The sequence below is a fragment of the Balaenoptera ricei genome, chromosome 6 (assembly GCF_028023285.1).
Source record: "Balaenoptera ricei isolate mBalRic1 chromosome 6, mBalRic1.hap2, whole genome shotgun sequence".
Lineage (NCBI taxonomy): Eukaryota > Metazoa > Chordata > Mammalia > Artiodactyla > Balaenopteridae > Balaenoptera > Balaenoptera ricei.
In genome coordinates, this window is record NC_082644.1 from 111,176,694 (window position 1) to 111,195,990 (window position 19,297).

At 38.2% G+C, this 19,297-nt stretch overlaps 1 protein-coding gene across 5 annotated transcripts in view; it reads right to left on the reverse strand.

The window, feature by feature from the left end:
* STRBP (spermatid perinuclear RNA binding protein) overlaps positions 1-19,297 on the reverse strand; it is a 145,767-nt gene that overhangs the window by 66,499 nt on the left and 59,971 nt on the right. The window lies entirely within an intron of this gene.

Here is a 19,297-nt window from a genome sequence, read left to right on the forward strand (position 1 = left end):
GAGAAAAAGAAAAACAACTTTTCAAAAATGCTTACTTACAATTAGTTTCATATCAGAGTGTGGAACCCATAAACATGTTATTGACTAAAATGAAACAGTCTTTATAGAGGAAAATTACTTCATTTTAAACAAAAAGCTAATACATCCTTTGAAGGCCCGGGCCCAAGAGCCTAAGTGATATGGCCAGAAAAATAACCCCCCTGGTAGCCACAATGTGGCAGCTGGCTGACTTGCACTCAATGAGATGAATACATTAACAGACACAGATTCATTAAAGAAGTACAACCTGAAAAAGTAATACTACTACTGGTGGCAAAAATGTTGCAATTAACCATGAGATTTTTCAACAGAAATTGGCATTAGTCAGACCTATCTGAAAAGTAGGTAAGACACCTGAAAATATAACACTGTTGATTGTAACCATGAAGCTTTTCCATTTGATACTGCCATCAGATTTACAGCAAATGTTGGAACCATGTTTCATCTTCAATCATTTTAGGCCTAAAATTCAGAATGCTTTTTTGGCTCTGCTTCCCTAACCCCCAAGAGACCCTACTTCCCTCTCAACCTATATGCACTGTTATGCCAGACTCCTGAATATTCACTAAATCCTGATTTCATTACCCATGGATGACTCTCACCAGAATCCCACAGTATATTTCTGCCCAGAGGCCTAAACACCATTCTATTAACCCTTTGTTCCACTTTTATAAGATTTTATTCCAGATAAGGTAAAAAATAAGCTTTTCTGAGCACTGAAGTCCTTATATAAGCCCAGTGGTAAAAAACAAAAAAACTAGAGAGAGACCACTAAAACAGAACATATGCTTTACATGGTTATCAGGAGTAACACACACCAAAGGATATGTAAACACCCACAAAGAAAGAGCTCCCTCTTCATTTCAATATCTTTCCTTTAAATTTTCCCGTAAATAATGAAACCCCCTTTTACTTTTATCTACAATAATTTCCTATCAGTTGCTCTCTTAAAGAAAAAAATCCTTTTTGAATTCTTGGGACCAGGAAAGTTAAAGGTGACATTTAACTCTCCCTAAACTACAAATGAAAAAACAGACCCACATTTATAGTCAAATGATACTCAGTTGTGACCTACATGCAACACTATTCATATCTTATAACCAACTTTCCTGACTCTGACTTACAAAATGCACCTGAAATAAGCTAGTGAAGACTGATTTTTTTAAAATTATGTAACAACTAATAGATAGAACTTACTTTGATTACTACACATATCAAATCAAGGTAAGGAGGGAACCCATAATGCTGCAATTCATAGGGTCCTTTTATACAACAAAGTTAAGAAACAAACTAAAACATGATCCCATGGTAAGAGATATCTCAAAGATCCTCCTGTCACTAAAATTATACCTTTTGTATAAAGATCGTACTATACAATTTAGAGTCTTTGGCACTTCCCATTCCCAACCTTACTCCATTCTAGAAGAGTCAACCATTCAGTACTTAGCTGTGAATCCTGCAGCCAAAGATTGCTGCACTGATGAGAACTGAACTGAACTACTCACAGGTGGGAACTGAAAACAAAGTCCACAAGCTGCTCGCTATAAAAAGGTAAAACCAATAAGTCAAACATATTAAGAAAGTTAACTGAAAGCAGAAAAAGAGGGAAGAATGTTAAGTAAAAGCTGATGTAGTGGAGAAACTGTGGATCACCAATAGCACTTTTCAGTCATCAGTATGGAGAGTAACCACCCTACCTATACATCAAGAAGCTCTGGGCTCATTCTTGTCGCTTTTATTCAACATAGTTTTGGAAGTCCTAGCCACAGCAATCAGTGAAGAAAAAGAAATAAAAGGAATCCAAACTGGAAAGGAAGTAAAACCATCACTGTTTGCAGATGACATGATACTATACATGGAAAACCCTAAAGATATCACCAGAAAACTACTAGAGCTCATCAGTGAATTTGGTAAAGTTGCAGGATACAAAATTAATACGGAAATCTGTTGCATTTCTATACACTAACAATTAAGTATCAAAAAGAGAAATTAAGGAAACAACCCCATTTACTATCGCATCAAAAAGAATAAAATACCAAAACTACCTAAGAAGGCAAAACACCTGTACTCTGAAAACTACAAGACACTGATGACAGAAACTGAAGATGACACAAACAGATAAATACACCATGTTCTTGGATTGGAAGAATCAATACTATTAAAATGGCCATACTACCCAAGGCAATCTACAGACTCAATACAATTCCTATCAAATTATCAATGGCATTTTCCACAGAACTAGAAAAAAAAATTTTTAATTCGTATGGAAACACAAAAGACCCCGAATAGCCAAAACAATCTTGAGAAAGAACAGAGCTGGAGGAATCAAGCTCCCTAGCTTCAGACTATGCCACAAAGCTACAGTAATCAAAACAGTATGGTACTGCCACAAAAACAGACACATAGATCAATGGAACAGGGTAGAGAGCCCAGAAATAAACCCATGCACTTATGGTCAGTTAATGTATGACAAAGGAGGCAAGAATATTCAATGGAGAAAAGACAGTCTCTTCAATAAGTGGTGCTGGGAAAACTGGACAGCTGCATGTTAAAGAATAAAATTAGAACATTCTCTAACACCATACACAAAAATAAACTCAAAATGGATTAAAGACCTGTATATAAGACTGGATACTATAAAACTCCTAGAGAAAAACATAGGCAGAACACTCTTTGACATAAACTGCAGCAATGTTTTTTTGGATCCGTCTTCTAAAGTAAAGGAAATAAAAGCAAAAATAAACAAATGGGACCTAGTTAAACTTAAAAGCTTTTGCATAGCAAAGGAAACCATCGACAAAACAAAAAGACAACCTACTGAATGGGAGAGAATATTTGCAAACCATATGATGGATAAGGGGTTAATAACCAACATATGTAAATGGCTCACACGACTCAGTATCAAATAAACAGACAACCCAATTTAAAAGTGGCAGAAGAAATGAATAGACATTTTTCTAAAGAGGAAATGCAGATGGCCAACAGGCACATGAAAAGATGCTCAACATAGCTAATCATCAGTGAAACGCAAATCAAAATCACAATGAGATATCATCTCACACCTGTTAGAATGGCTATCATCACAAAGAACACAAATAACAAATGTTGGCGAGGAGGTTGAGAAAAGGGACCCCTGAGAAAAGGGACCCCTCAAACACTGTTGGAGGGAATGTAAACTGGTGCAGCCACTGTGGAAAACAGTGTAGACGTTTCTCAAAAAACTAAAAATAGAACTACCTTATGACCCAGCAATTCCCGTCCTGGGAATACATCTTAAAAAAACCAAAAACACTAATTCGAAAAGATACACACACCCGAATGTTCACAGCAGAATTATTTACAATTGCCAAGAAATGGAAGCAACATAAGTGTCCACCAACAGATGAATGGATAAAGAAGATGTGGTATATATGTATTGGGTTGGCCAAAAGGTTCGTCTGGTTTTTTCCCGTAAGACGGCTCTAGTAGCACTTGGTTGTCTTTAACTTCATTCAAAACAATTCTGTTAGATTGTATGTGACAGCTGTCATATCAGCGTGCATTTAAAAAAAGACTTAAGGAGACACAGGTTTGAGCCCTGGTCCCAGAGGATCCCACATGCCGCAGAGCAACTAAGCCCGTGAGCCACAACTACTGAGACTACACTCTGAGAAGCTCACGCACCACAACAAAGAGTAGCCCCCGCTCTCCACAACTAGAGAAAGCCCACACGCAGCAATGAAGACTCAACACAGCCAATAAATAAATAATTTTAAAAATAAAAAAATTAAAAACACTTGGGAGTTTTAAATAAAATAAAGACTTATCAAAATGGGTGAATTTTTGTGTAGCCATTTTAATACTGAAGATGGAAGAAAAAAAGCAACATTTTCGGCATATTGTGCTTTATTATTTCAAGAAAGGTAAAAACACACTGAAACGCAAAAAAAAAAGATTTGTGCACTGTATGGAGAAGGTGCTGTGACTGATCAAACGTGTCAGAGTGGTTTGCGAAGTTTCGTGCTGGAGATTTCTTGCTGGACGATGCTCCACGGTCAGGTAGACCAGTTGAAGTTGATAGCGATCAAATTGAAACAATACTTGAGAAGTGAACGTTATACCACATGGGAGATAGCGGACATACTCAAAGTACCCAAATCAAGCGCTGAAAATCATTTGCACCAGCTTGGTTATGCTCATCACTTTGATGTTTGGGTTCCACATAGGTTAAGCGAAAAAAACCTTCTTGACCGTATTTCTGCAGCAATTCTCTACTTAAACATAATGAAAACGTTCCGTTTTTAAAACAAATTGTGATGGATGATGAAAAGTGGATATTGTACAATAATGTGGAATGGAAGAGATCATGGGGCAAGCGAGATGAACCACTACCAACCACACCAAAGAAGGTGACGTTGTGTATATGGTGGGACTGGAAGGGAGTCCTCTATTATGAGCTCTTTCTGGAAAACCAAATGATTAATTCCAACAAGTACTGCTCCCAATTAGACCAACTGAAAGCGGCACTTGACGAAGTGTCCAGAATTAGTCAACAGAAAACGCATAATCTTCCATCAGGATAACACAAGACTGCATGTTTCTTTCATGACCAGGCAAAAACTGTTACTGTTTGGCTGGGAAGTTCTGATTCATCCGCCATATCCAGACATTGAATCTTCGGATTTCCATTTATTTTGGTCTTCACAAAATTCTCTTAATGGAAAAAATTTCAATTCCTTGGAAGACTGTAAAGGCACCTGGAACAGTTCTTTGCTCAAAAATATAAAAAGTTTTGGGAAGATGGAATTATGAATTTGCCTGAAAAATGGCAAAGGTAGTGGAACAAAATGGTGAATATGTTGTTCAATAAAGTTCTTGGTGAAAGTGAAAAATGTGTCTATTATTTTTACTTAAAAATCAAAGGAACTTTTTGGCCAACCCAATACAATGGAATACTACTCAGCCATAAAAAAGAACAAAATTTTGCCCTTTGTTGCAACATGGATGGACTTAGAGTGCATTATGCTAAGTGAAATAAGTCAGAAAGAGAAAGACAAATACTGTATGATATCACTTATATGTGGAATCTAAAAAATACAACAAACTAGTGAACATAACACAAAAAGAAGCAGACTCACAGATACAGAGAATAAACTAGTGGTTACTGGCAGGGGGTGGGGGGACAAAACAGTGGTAGGGGAGTAGGAGATACAAACTATTGGGTATAAGCTAGGCCACAAGGATGTACTGTACAACACAGGGACTATAGCCAATATTTTGTAATAACTGTAAATGGAGTGTAGCCTTTTAAAATTGTATAAAAAATTAAAAATTAAAAAAATTTTTTTAAAAAGCAGCTCTGGGAACTTCAGGGTATTATAGCATAGTGCAATAATTCATGATATCATCTCAGAATCATATTCTGTCAATGCTGTAAAAGGAACTTAGAAATCATCTGGTCCAATCCCACCCACCCCTCAGTTTAAAGTGAACTACAATCAGAGATACCAAAGAAGTCACACAACTAATCAGGGACAAAGTGTTGTCCAAAACCTAAGTCATAGCCCAGTGACTTTTCCCTACTATATCTGATTGAAAAAAAAAAAGGTTATATTTGGTAGACTGTGAGCTGATAGAAACTGCAACACATTTTTGAAGAGTTTCTCTCTAAAAAAATGATTAACTTAGTAGATAAAATTCTGGCCTTGAAATTTAAAAAAAGACTCAACTTCACCATTTAATAGCTCTGTGACCTTAGAAAGTTATGTGACTCAAAATCACTTAATTTCCTTGGGTCTCAGTTTCCTTAACCTAAACAGTGAGAAAATATTCCACTACTAATTAACAGCTAACAGTTATGGGACTCACATTCTGTACCAGGCACTGTTCTAAGAGCTTTTGATATATTAATTCATTTAATCCTCACAACAATCTTTTTTTTTTAATTTATTTGGCTACATCGGGTCCCAGTTGCGGCACGCGGGATCTTCATTGCAGCATGCAGGTTGCGGCGCGTGGGCTCCAGAGTGCACAGGCTCAGTAGCTGTGGCGCGCGGGCTTAGACGTCCTGTGGCATGTGGGATCTTAGTTCCCCAACGAGGGATTGAACCCAAGTCCCCTACATTGGAAAGTAGATTCTTAACCACTGGACCACCAGGGAAGTCCCACAACAATCTTAATATCTCCACTTAACATATAAGGAAGCTAGAGCATAAAGAGACAATATAATCTAATTAAAATCACAAAGCAAAAGTACATAGCAGAGCTAAGATTCAAACCAAGACAATCCCTTTCCATAATATTTTTGCTCTAAAGGCACTTACACTTCTGTTAGTGGATAAACTTTAGCTCTTTCAAAAAAATATGTCTATGTGAATTACAAAGGCCATATAGGACACAGGCTTTGGAGTCAGGTCTAGATTCAACTACCAACTTCTCTTAGCCAGAGCTTTCTCACCTGTGCAATGAGGTGAACAGTATTTACTTCAAACTAAATGAGACAGGTTATTAAAAATACTTAAAAGTATCTGGCATATAGTACATGCTCAATATATGGCTTCAGAAGGGAAAAAACCTCAAGTATCAAATAAAATGTTTTGCTTATATATCAGATATACGTTCTCTGATATACATATCAGATATATATTTCTCTGAAAAACAGAGCTCAGAAAAACATTAGCTGTGTTCTACTTACTAAGTAAGAGTAGTTGTATGCAGAGGGTGGAGTGTGTATATATGGGCACGTGTGTGCCTGTGTATCACTTTTTCTATTAACTACTATTTTTTCAATTAATAGACATTGTTTTTTTAGAGCAGCCTTAGGTTTACAGAAAAACTGAGCAGGAAATAGAAAGAATTCCATATACCACTTCTCCCTAACACACACACACACACACACACACACAGTTTCCCCTATTATCAACATCTTGCATTAGTGTGGTACATTTGTTACAATTAATGAACCAATGTTAATACAATATTATTAACTAAAGACCACAGTTTACATCAGGGTTCATTCTTTGTGTTATACCTTTCTCTGAGTCTTGACAAAAGGATTATGACATGCACCCACCATTACAGAATCATCCAGAACAGTTTCACTGCCCTAAAAATCCCAGGCTCCACCTATTTGACCCTCCTCTTCCAAATGTCACATAGTTGAAATCATACAGTATGTAGTCTTTTCACTAAGCCATATGCACTTAAGATTCCTCCACGCCGGGACTTCCTTGGTAGAGCAGTGGTTAAGAATCTGCCTGCCAAAGGCAGGGGACACGGGTTGGAGCCCTGGTCCGGGAAGATCCCACATGCCGCAGGGCAACTAAGCTTGTGAGCCACAACTACTGAGCCTGTGATCTAGATCTCACGCTCTAGAGCCCACGTGCCACAACTACTGAAGCCCATGTGCTTAGAGCCTGTGCTCAGCAACAAGAGAAGCCACCGCAATGAGAAGCCTGTGCACCGCAACGAAGAGTAGCCCCCGCTCACCACAATCAGAGAAACCCCACGCGCAGCAACGAAGACCCAACTCAGCCATAAATTAAATAAATAAATAAATATTTTTTAAAAAGATTCCTCCATGTCATTTCTTTTATCACTGAAAAATATTCCACTGTCTGGATATACCACAGTTTGTTTATCCATTCACCTATCAAGTTTTGGCAATTATGAATAAAGCTGCTGTAAACATTTGTGTGCAGGTTTTCAACCCATTTGGGTAAATACCAAGGACTTTGACCACAGGATCATATGGTGAAACTATGTTTAGTTTTGTAAGAAACTTCCACACTGTCTTTCATCCAAAGTAGCTGTACCATTTTGCATTCCCACCAGGAAAGAATGAGAGTTCCTGCTGCTCCACATCCTCATCAGCATTTGGTGCTGTCAAAGTTTGGGTCTTCAGCCATTCTAATAGGTGTGTAATGGTATCTCACTATCATCTGAAATTGAAATTCCTTGATGACGTATGATGTTGAGCATCTTTTCATATGCTTATTTGCCATGTGTATATCTTCTTTAGTGAGGTATCTCTTCAGGTCGTCTACCCTTTTTTTAATTGGGTTGTCTGTTTAATTTTATGACTTCTTTGTATATTTTGGATACCAGTCCTTTATCTGATATGTGTTTTGCAAAGATTTTCTCCCAATCTGGTACTTGTCTTCTCATCCTCTTAAGGGTGCCTTTCAAAAAACAGAAGTTTTTAGTTTTAATGAATCCCAGCTTATCAAAATTTTCTTTCATGGATCATATTTTTGGTGGCATTGTATGTCCTTTTTAACTGACCTTTAAAGGTGAAAGCTTTAGATGTCAGGCTACCCAGCCCACAAAGCTAGGTTTTTGTATGTATGAATATTAGACCCTTTTCTTAGGAGCAAATCTCAAAACTGGAGAATGGGGCTTCCCTGGTGGTGCAGTGGTTGAGAATCTGCCTGCCAATGCAGGGGACACGGGTTCGAGCCCTGGTCTGGGAAGATCCCACATGCCGCGGAGCAACTAAGCCCGTGTGCCACAACTACTGAGCCTGCGCGTCTGGAGCCCGTGCTCCGCAACAAGAGAGGCCGCTACAGTGAGAGGCCCGCGCACCGCGATGAAGAGTGGTCCCCACTTGCTGCAACTAGAGAAAGCCCTCACACAGAAACGAAGACCCAACACAGCCATAAATGAATGAATAAATAAATAAATGAATAAATAAAAAATTTTAAAAAAAACTGGAGAATGACGATGCTTTCTATATTCAAACTATAAAATTTAGTCAAATATTTAGGAATTTTTCTGAAATGAAATTAGGAGAAAATATTAAAAATTAAGGCAAAAATATTTAAATATACTTACTTTCTTAAAAGATTCCAAATAATGTCTTGTAAACAGTGTGACATGGAATCCAAGAAATTATTTACTCTCAAAATAATAACTGAATAGAAAACTTTAAATTTTGCTAATACTAACATCTGCAACCTCTCCAGAAGGAGCTATGTGAAAATCAAATATCCAGGCTCTACTTCTCCATTACAAAAGAACAATCACATGTCCACTATATTAAAGATGGGCAAATAAAATTAGAAAAAGATACCTCACTGATACGCCAAGAGGATTACTTTAAGATAAAGAGATTTACCAGTAAATACATACTTACTAATTGCCTGTTCTGTACTTGGTACTGTGCTTCATAGCACAGGGCATATGAAAATGAACTAATTCAGATACATTAAGAAAAGAGCAAATACATATAAATTCAATACTTCCTCCAAATCCCTTCAAATAAACTAAACTTTCCCTACGTGGTGGCATTCAGTTTCTGTACAATACTAATGTGAAAAGAATACTGAATTTCCGTACTTTCCTCTGAAAATTTCCTTTTATTTTCTATATTAAAACGGCACTAGGGGAATGCTAAACTGAAAAACCTATAAATTACATATACCTACTCCAAAAATCCAGCTCTTCATCCCTACCCCAAAACACCTATAATGATGGAAAAGCTCAATCCCACCACATCACTTGAAGCCTTGCAACACTGGGCTCAGGCCAAAAGGTCCCTGCTCAATTAACAGTTTAAACAAGGATGGCACAACGGCTGCAGCCCTAACATAAAATGCACTGTACAAGCTGGCTAGGTCAATCAGAATGCTTTCTGAACACTTACTGTCAGTGAGCAGGATGAAAAAGATGTTATCAAGTAACCAATCCAAGGAAGTGGTGACAGGAAAACACATCTCCTCACTGAAAGCACACACGCTAGCCCTTCCCCATTCCTGATGGAATAGTGACAGAAGTGAAAGAACTCTATCCACCAGTTAGATGACTCATTTGGTTAAAGAACCAAAATTCAGTGCATCTCAACAAGTCTTTATTGAGCACCTATAATAAGCCAGCCACTGTTCTAGGCACTTAGGATGCATCAGTGAACAAAACAGACAAAAATCCCTGTCCTTGTGTTTAAGTCCAGAGTGGGGGAAACAACCAAAAAACAGTAAATGTAAAAACAAGTACTTTAAACAGTATGTGAGAAGGTGTGAGGTGCTATGGAAAAGAAAGAGCAGGGGACAGCACAAGTACATGCAGGTACTATACAGAGGAGGGTGCGATTTTAAATAGATGGTCAGTCCTCATGGAGAAGGTGACGCCTGAACAAACCTTCATGGGGTGAGGGAGTGAGCCATGCAGAGATCTCAGGAACGAGCATTCCTGGCAGGGGACGAAGACTGTGCCTGGTCAGATAGAGGCACAGGAGGCCATTGTGGCTGGATGGCTTGAGTAGGCTGGGTGGGGAGAGAAGGGCAATGAGGACTGAGGGTGGGAATGAGGAACCAGATCATACAGGGCAGAGGTTGGCAAACTTTTTCTTTAAAGGACCAGATAAAAAGTTCTTTAGGCTTTGGAGCCATAAGGTCTCTCTCTACTACTCAACTCTGCCTTTGTAGTGCAAATGTAGCCATAACACAGTGTGCAAACAAATGGGTATGGCTGTATTCCAATACAACTTTATTTATGGGAACTGAAATTTCAACTTCATATAATGTTCATGTCACAAAGTATCAGGTTTTTTTTTTAACCATTTAAAAATGCAAAAATCATTCTTAGCCCACAGGTCACACAAAAACAGGCAATGGATCCAAATGTGGTCCAGGGACCACCGTTTGTCAATTCCTAATATAGGAGGTCCTTCCAGTCATCTTAAGGACTATAGCTTTTACTCTGAGTGAGACACGGAGCCCTTAGAAGGTTTTGAGCAGAGCACTGACAATATCTGGCTCATGTTTTTAAAAGATCACTATGCTTGCTATGTTGAAATACATTGTAGAGAGGGCAAGGGTGGAAGGAAGGAGACCACTAAGAAAGTTTAGCAATCAGAGTATAGATATATTCTGAAGGGAAAGATGGCATGTCTTCCTAGTAGAATGGATGTGGAGTGGGAGCGAGGTGGAGGCGTCAGGACTGACTTCAAGGTTTTTGGCCTGAGCAACTGAGTTAGGGAAGGTGCAGGGAGAGGCGGTTTGGGGATTAAGAACAGGAATTCAGTTTTGGACATGTTGAGCTTGAGATAATTATTAGATATAGAAGTAGGCAACTATAGCATATGAACCTATAGTTTAGAAGAGAGATCTGGATTAGGATATAAATTTGGTACTTTTCAGCATATAGGTAGTATGCAAAGCCACAAGATCACCAAGGGAGTAGGTGTACCAATGAACGGGAAAAAGAGGCACAACTAGCCAGAGAAGTGCCTGAGAGATACTAAGAAAACGAAGACTGTGCTGTTCTGAGAGCCATGTAAAGAAAACATAAATGAGGCAAGCTCTCTGAATTCAAAACAGGAAAAGAGATACAGCATGAGAATGGAAATCCTGAGTTTCAGTCCTTGTTTTACTACTAAAGATGTTTATAATTCAAAGATATGGAAGTCTTGTATACTACTGTGAATAGTTTTGCCATGTTTTACTATTTACAGGAATTTATCCTCTCCTAAACTATTCTATCCCCACTTCAGCCCACCTTTGGGGAAAATTTTACTTTGAGAACATCAAGCTCCCCTTCAAAACCTTCAATGATGGGGACTTCCCTGGTGGCGCAGGGGTTAAGACTCCACGCTCCCAATGCAGGGAGCTCTGGGTTCGATCCCTGGTCAGGGAACTATATCCCACATGAATGCCTCAACTAAGCCCGCATGCCACGACTAAGGAGCCAGCGAGCTGCAACTAAGGAGCCCACCTGCCGCAACTAAGACCAGTGCAAATTAATTAATTAATGAAATAAAATAAAATAATAAATAAATAAAATTTTAGAAAAACTTTGACTACTCAATAGCTAAACAACTGGCATTCCACTCAAATACTGGGTGTCACCAAGGCCCTCCATAATACAACACAAATGCAATTCTGTCCCTGTCATTTCTCTCATCACTGTAGTTCCAGCCAAAAAGAGAATAATGAATCTTCCCCAGAACACCATACAATGTGCTACCGCTAAGCTCCAAGTTAAACCTTTCCCTTACCTGGACTGCAACCTCTACTCCACTATGATTTGCCCTTGTTCTATTCATCAAATGTCCATCTCAAATCTACCCTTCCAGGAGGCCTTACCTAATACTTGAGGTTAATATAATTTCTTCTTTCTTTGAGCCATCCAGTCCTTTTTCAACTTCCTTTATCACATTTCTATTACTCAGTTTTAGTTATTTTTATCACAAGCTCCTTAATGAAATTACTTATCTTTATCTCCACAGCACCTACTACCATGCCCTGCACTCAGGAGAGGCTCAATAAAAATCTGAATTCAACCCTAGATTTCTCTTTCCTTAGAGAGTGCCATTAACTGTAGAATCCAAGAAGGCTCCATCTGAAACGTCACCATCTCTTCCCATATATTTCCATGGCTGTCATCATCATAGTGACTTACAGGCAATTTCTGACTCTTCTTCCATAAGCAGTTTCCACTATTTATTTGCCTTATTTCACCCATCTTGGATTAATCCCCCAAACTCCCTTCCACTCCTTCAGGACTTTAGTACTTAGCTCATCTCTAATTCCTGGCATAATTCTTAGTAATTTCCAGAATCGCATAGATGATCCTTCTAAAATTCTAAAATCCTTGTATTCTTTTCCTCCAATGTTCTCATCTCCTTTCCTACCCTAGGTACCCACTCCCCACCAGGGCCCATAATCTACTAACCCAACCACCTTTCAGAGTCCCTCACCCTTTGCATGCCCTCACTTCTGTCCTTATCCAACTGAAATTACACAATCCATCATCTATCACTGACTTTCACCAGCAATTGCCTTTGTTATCCTACCCTGGCAAAATCCCAACCCTGATCATACCCAACACTCTTAACTATACCCCACCAGTAACCCTGGAATGTGGCAGGGGGGTGAGGGGGAAATCACACAATAGTGCTAATTGGTTTTTTTTTTTTTTTTTGATGTGGACCATTTTTAAAGTCCTTATTGAATTTGTTACAGAATTGCTTCTGTTTTATGTTTTGGTTTTTTGGCCGAGAGGCATGTGGGAGCTTAGCTCCCTGACAAGGGATCAAACCCACACCCTCTGCATTGGAAGGCAAAGTCTTAACCACTGGACCGCCAGGGAAGTCCCAGTTCTTTTTCTAAATTCATGATTTAACCTCAAAAGGCCCAATAATCAACAGTTCCCAAACAGGAGTGGTACTGCAACCCTGGGGGATTTAAAAACGTGAGGTAAAGTTTTCTGGTTGTCACAATGACTAGGTGGGTAATCCTGGCATTTGGTACCCTGGAATGCTAAACACCTGCAACGTCCAAGGAGCCCCATTGAAAAAAAACAAATATTCATTCACTTCCCACTTTCCTAATGATTATTTCACATCTTCTCTTGTCTCATCACATCTGTATTTTCTTCCCATATCCTCGCATTTAACTGGTCATCATCCTGCTTCCTATTTCATGCAAAATATCAACCTTGCTGCATCTTTTCCCATATAGTCTTCCTTCTTTCCTGTTTTACAAATGAACTGTCCCTATTCCTATCTAATGGAAATCTTTCCACTCAAATCCTCTAGATCCTATCCCCTCAAGAATAACACTCCAGTAATCACCCCCCTCCTCTCTCTTGAATAACTTTCCTTGACCTCTTGCCTCCCCACGGCCGGATTCTCTGCCCCTCTCAAGGCATAATTCTTTGAGTTCACACTTTTGTTTTCCATTTCCTCTCCTCCCATTCTCTCTTTAAATTCACCCCAATCAGCCTCTCAACCCAATGCTCCACTGAAACAGCTCTTGTCAAGTCCCATAGGACTTCCATGGAGTTTAATGCTTTGAACAATTCTCAGCCCTCATTTCAGTCGACCTCTCAGCAACAGGTGACACAGCTGACTGCTCCCTGCTTAACCATTTTACTTCCCTTGGCTCCCATCCAGTACACTACCCTCTTTGTTCTCCCCCTACTTCATAAATTACTCTGCCGTCTCCCTTCTTTCTTATATCCACAACCTAAATGCTGGAGTGCCTCTGGACACACACCTCACTCTTAATCTCTTTACTATCCTACACACACTCCCTTGGCAATATCATCCAGGCTTGATGCTTTAAAATACCACGTGTACACTGAGGACTCCCAAATTTATATCACCCTGAGTTTCAGACTCACATTCAAGTACACAATCAACATACCCACCTAGATGTCTAATAAACATCTTAAACTTAATATGTCCCAAACCAACTAGTGACCTCCTCCCTCAAAAAAACAAAACTAAAACGAGCTTTGCTACTCACTCCCAGTCTTCCCTCTCTCAAAAGAGGGCAAATACCCCATCCTACAACAGCTCATGCCAAAAACTTGGGGGAGTCATCCTTGACACCTCTCTTCCTCTCACATCCACATCTGATCCATCACCAAATCCTTCACTTTTACCTTGTTCTCTTGCTTCCCCACCTAGAGTTTATTCTCAGCAAGAGTAACCACAGTGTTCCCTTTAAAATTTAAATTATGTCATGTCACAGCCAAGACATGAAAGCAACCTAAATGTCCGCCAATAGACAAATGGATAAAGAAGATGTGGTACATATATACAATGGAATATTACTCAGCCATAAAAAAGAATGAAATAGTGCCATTTGCAGCAACATGGATGGACCTATGGAGATTATCATACTAAGTGAAGTAAGTCAGACACAGAAAGATAAATATCATATGATATCACTTATATTGTGGAATCTAAAAAATGATACAAATGAACATATTTACAAAATAGAAACAGACTCACAGACATAGAAAAACTTATGGTTACCAAAGGGGAATGGTTGGGGGGGAGGGATAAATTAGGAGTTGAGATTAACATATACACACTACTATATATGAAATAGATAATCAGGGACTTCCCTGGTGGCACAGTGGTTGAGACTCCACGCTCCCAATGCAGGGGGCCCGGGTTCAATCCTTGGTCAGGGAACTAGATCCCACATGCATGCTGCAACTGAGAGTTCGCATGCCACAAGTGGGGAGCCAGCAAGCCACAACTAATGAGCCCACTGGCTGCAACTAAGACCTGGCCCAACCAAATAAATATTTTTTTTAAAAATTAGTCAACAAGGACCTACTGTATAGCACAGGGAACTCTACTCAATACTTTATAATAACCTATATGGGAAAAGAATCTGAAAAAGAATAGATATGTATTAATAAAACTAAATCACTTTGCTGTACACCTGAAACTAACACAACATTGTAAATCAACTATATCCCAATATAAAATTAAAATTAAAAAAAAAAATAGGTCATATCATTCCTCTGCTCAGAACCTTCCAATGCTTCTGGTCTCTGAGTAAACACCTCATAATGACCTATAAATCTCCAATAATCTGATTCCCATTAACTTCTTGGCCTCATCCCCCATCACTCCCCTCCTCACTCACTGTGTTCCACCCACACTGGTATCTTGCTATTTCTCAAACAAGGCACACAATTCCCCACCCTTGGAACCTAGCTAGTTTACCCCTGACATCCACACAACTCCTCTTACTTCTTCAGGTGTCTGCTCAAATGTCAACTTATCATAAGCCCATCTCTGATTACCCTATATAAAATAGCAGGCCCTCCTCCAGCACACTTCTGACCCTGTTCTCTCCATAGGATTTACTACTGCCATATGATATCTTTACTTTGCTTACTTTTTGTTTTGTACACATAGAACAATAACTGGCACAAAGGAGAAACTCATATGAATTTCTCAAAATATTTTCTCATATAGCATCACATTCAGTGCTTACAACAGCCCTGAAAAGTAGTAAAAAACAGAATGGTATAAATTTCATTTTTTAAACTTTTAAAATGTGAAAGCACAAATATACAAAGATGTTAAATGATTTGTCTATGATCACACATTGGCAGAGCTATCCCTAGAACTCGGGTTGGGTCTCCAGCATCTTTACGATTCATATCACCGTGTCCACAAGCAAATCAAAGAGCAGGTATATATTTAATTTTGCACAGTGATCTTTAAAAGATCTAGTCCTTTAAATCACAATCAAACATGAAGTAGTACCTGAACTATATGTGCCTCAGTACCTATTAATTGCCTTCTCACTAAATGGCTGTGATAGAGGTCATCAGAGTATCTTTAGAATTTACAGATCTGGTGACAATTCTGATCAAAAGAAAAAAGTGGTAATGAATGTAGCAAGAAACTGTATTCTCTGCCCTACTGTGCCCGCTGCAGCACACTTAACACTGAAGGGAAAACCAGCACCTTGGTAAACAAGGTTCAAACATTGTCTTTGGTTCCCAAAAGACTTTTTGTTGTTATTCTACAGGACAGAGCATCACAAAGAAACCGTATCTGGAGACAGAAAGGACAAGATTATTTCTCCTAATTAGTTAGGTTTGCAAAATGACCTCAGAACCTGCAATCTAGTAATAAACAAGGAGTAATGTTAAAAACCACCAACTTTAAAACAAAAAGAAGTCATTTTGTTTTCACCTTAGCAAAATAAACAATAGGTCTTGTATGCCAAAAAAGTACACAGATTCACCAAGTATTACAGCAATACAGAAAATATTTCACATACAACAGTGCTAAAAATGAAAAACTGTATTAGATTCCTCAGTAATATAATAACTTAATTTCCAGCCTCTTGCCAGCACTCATTCTCCCTTTCTGGCATCCTCTGCCACAGTTGGAAACTGTGTATCTAGGTCAGAAAAGACAAGCAGCTTTTCAGAACAGCTCAGTATCTTTGGCACAAGTGTTGATATTATAATTCAACCCTTTCACAAACTCCTTTTAAAATACAACCTGTTGTAAATCACAAGATTAGTACTGTACAGACAGTACAGTAGTCTGATATTTATAAAAAGCCACTGGAAAAAATACTTAAATGCCAGATTTAGAAAACTGATGAAAAACATGAGACAGGTAACACAATGTAATTAGTGTAAGAGCAATGGATTTAGGGTCAGAAGATCTGCCTTCTAATTCCAACTCTGCTACAGTGAGCTGGCCAATTTTAAATAAATTTCAACCTCTCTGAGCCTCAATTCTTTCATTTATAAAGTAAAAGGGTTAGACTACACCTAGATTACTTTATAGATACCATCTGTTTAAACATGATTCTATGAAAAACCAGAAATTTAAGAGTACATTTTATATGCCACTGCTTAAATATATTCCTTAAAAGTATATATTTTCACAATGTAATCGTATTTTAAATAGTGTAGATAAAACGAGAAAACAGATAATTGGGAAAATTTGAATGCTGAATATTTGATAACATTATGGAATTACTTCTGGAGGGTGATAATGGTATTGTGTGGTGACAATGGTATTGTGGGTTTCTTTTGGGGGGGGTAGGAGATATATACTATATAAAGATTAAAGTATTAAAGTATAAAGTATATACACTAAAGTATTTACAGATGAAATTAAATGAAAATCTGTGATCTCTAAAATAATCTAGTTGAGGGGATGAGGGAGAATGAAATAAGGCCTGCCATATGTTAATAATTACTGAAAATTGATGATGGAGGTTTTCTCTATGGTTCACAGGGGTTCTCTCTACTTGTACAGGTTTGAACATTTCCATAAGAAGGTTTTTAAACAGGAATAAATTTATCAAGAATCTAAACAACCAACTTTCAATTTATCTGTAGTAAAATGAGATTGTCATATGTCATATTTTCTTCAGGTACAACATGTCTGCTTTAGAGTACCCATGATGCAATTGTGCAAACCAAAGCAGGTGAAATTATAAAAGGATAAAACCATTTTGGGAAGCAATTCAGTAATAACTGATAGTCAAAGATGTGGATATACTACAAGCAACAATACTATCTCTGGTTACATTATCTAGAGAAACTCCAATACATAAACACAGTAAGACAGATAACACCAATATTCACTTTAGCACTGTTTATAATCATAAAATACTGGAAACCTAAATGTCCATCAACAAAAGAATGAAGATACAAATCATGTAGTAAATGAATTACAATGATACATTTTACCATGTCTAAATTCAAAACAAGGTTGAGTGGAAAAGCTAGTAGTTGCAGAATAATATGCACAAAATGATGGCTTTTATTTAAACTTGAAAATGCATAAAATATTACATATAATTTATAGATACAAACACACACACTTTGTTGGTATAAAAACATCTAACGTAATGACAAGCAAAAGATTCAAGAGTAGTTATCACTGGGAAAAGAAGGGACAGAACAGGATCAGGGAGGATACACACACAGTATGTATCTGAGATACTATTTCTTAGAAAAATAATGTGAACCAAATTTGGCAAAACATTAACATGTAAAAAAAGCTATGTGTGGTGAGCATCCAGTTTTTTGTTACATTCTGTTTTGTCTATATGCATGAAACAATTTGTAAGTTCAAAATATTTTTTAAATTTAAAATATTCAGAAACAAAAGGAACCTTGCTTGTTCCTCTTAAACAGGAAGCTACTTTAGCTCTGGTTCTAGCCTTTGGGGATTAGCAACTTTTTCAATTTAAACTAAATACTGACATTGGATAGAAGATCCTAGAAAGTTCCATCATGAAGAAAGATTACAGGGTTTTTCTTTTAAAGTGGAATGAGACATATTCTTATATAGAATTTGTCCAGGGGAGTAACCAAAGACTTTCAAAGTATCAGAGTGTAGGCTAAAGCCACTGTCACTGTTAGAAAGGTCCCAAAGCACTACAGGAGGCAATACTGCTCAGGAACATTCTAATTTTAAACAAAAAGTCAAGTAATACTTTTGTTAGGGTACCTATGGAAAGTTCAAGATGCTTCCCAAGTTTCTCTAACCTGGCAGAACTCAACCCTCCAAGTTCTGTCTCCCCTGCAGATTTTGCCTTATAGGCTTTGTTACAGGAAGATCTAGATTTGGTCATAGGCTTTGTTATGGGAAGGTCTAGAATAGGCTTTAACTCTAGGGCAGTAGTCAGAAAACTTTTTCTTAAAGAGCCAAATAGTAAATATTGTGGCCTTGCCGGCCCTAATGTCTCTGTGGCAAATACTGAACTTTGCCATTGTAGAGTGAAAGCAACCAGACAATATGTAAATGATGGGCGTGGATGTTTTAACAAAACTTTACTGACATGGTTTGCCAATCCCTGCTTTATCTCATGTTCTTTCCAGTGTTTCATCAGTTGCCTGGGGTGTCCATCCTGTCTCTCAAATCCGTCTGGGCCAGAGCTCCAATATCCCCCAGCTGTACAACCTCTAGTATCTCTGTTCCATTCCCAACCCTAAGGCACCCTTCTGGTCTTTCTCATTCAAGGATGCCCAACCCTCTGCCAAGAATTCA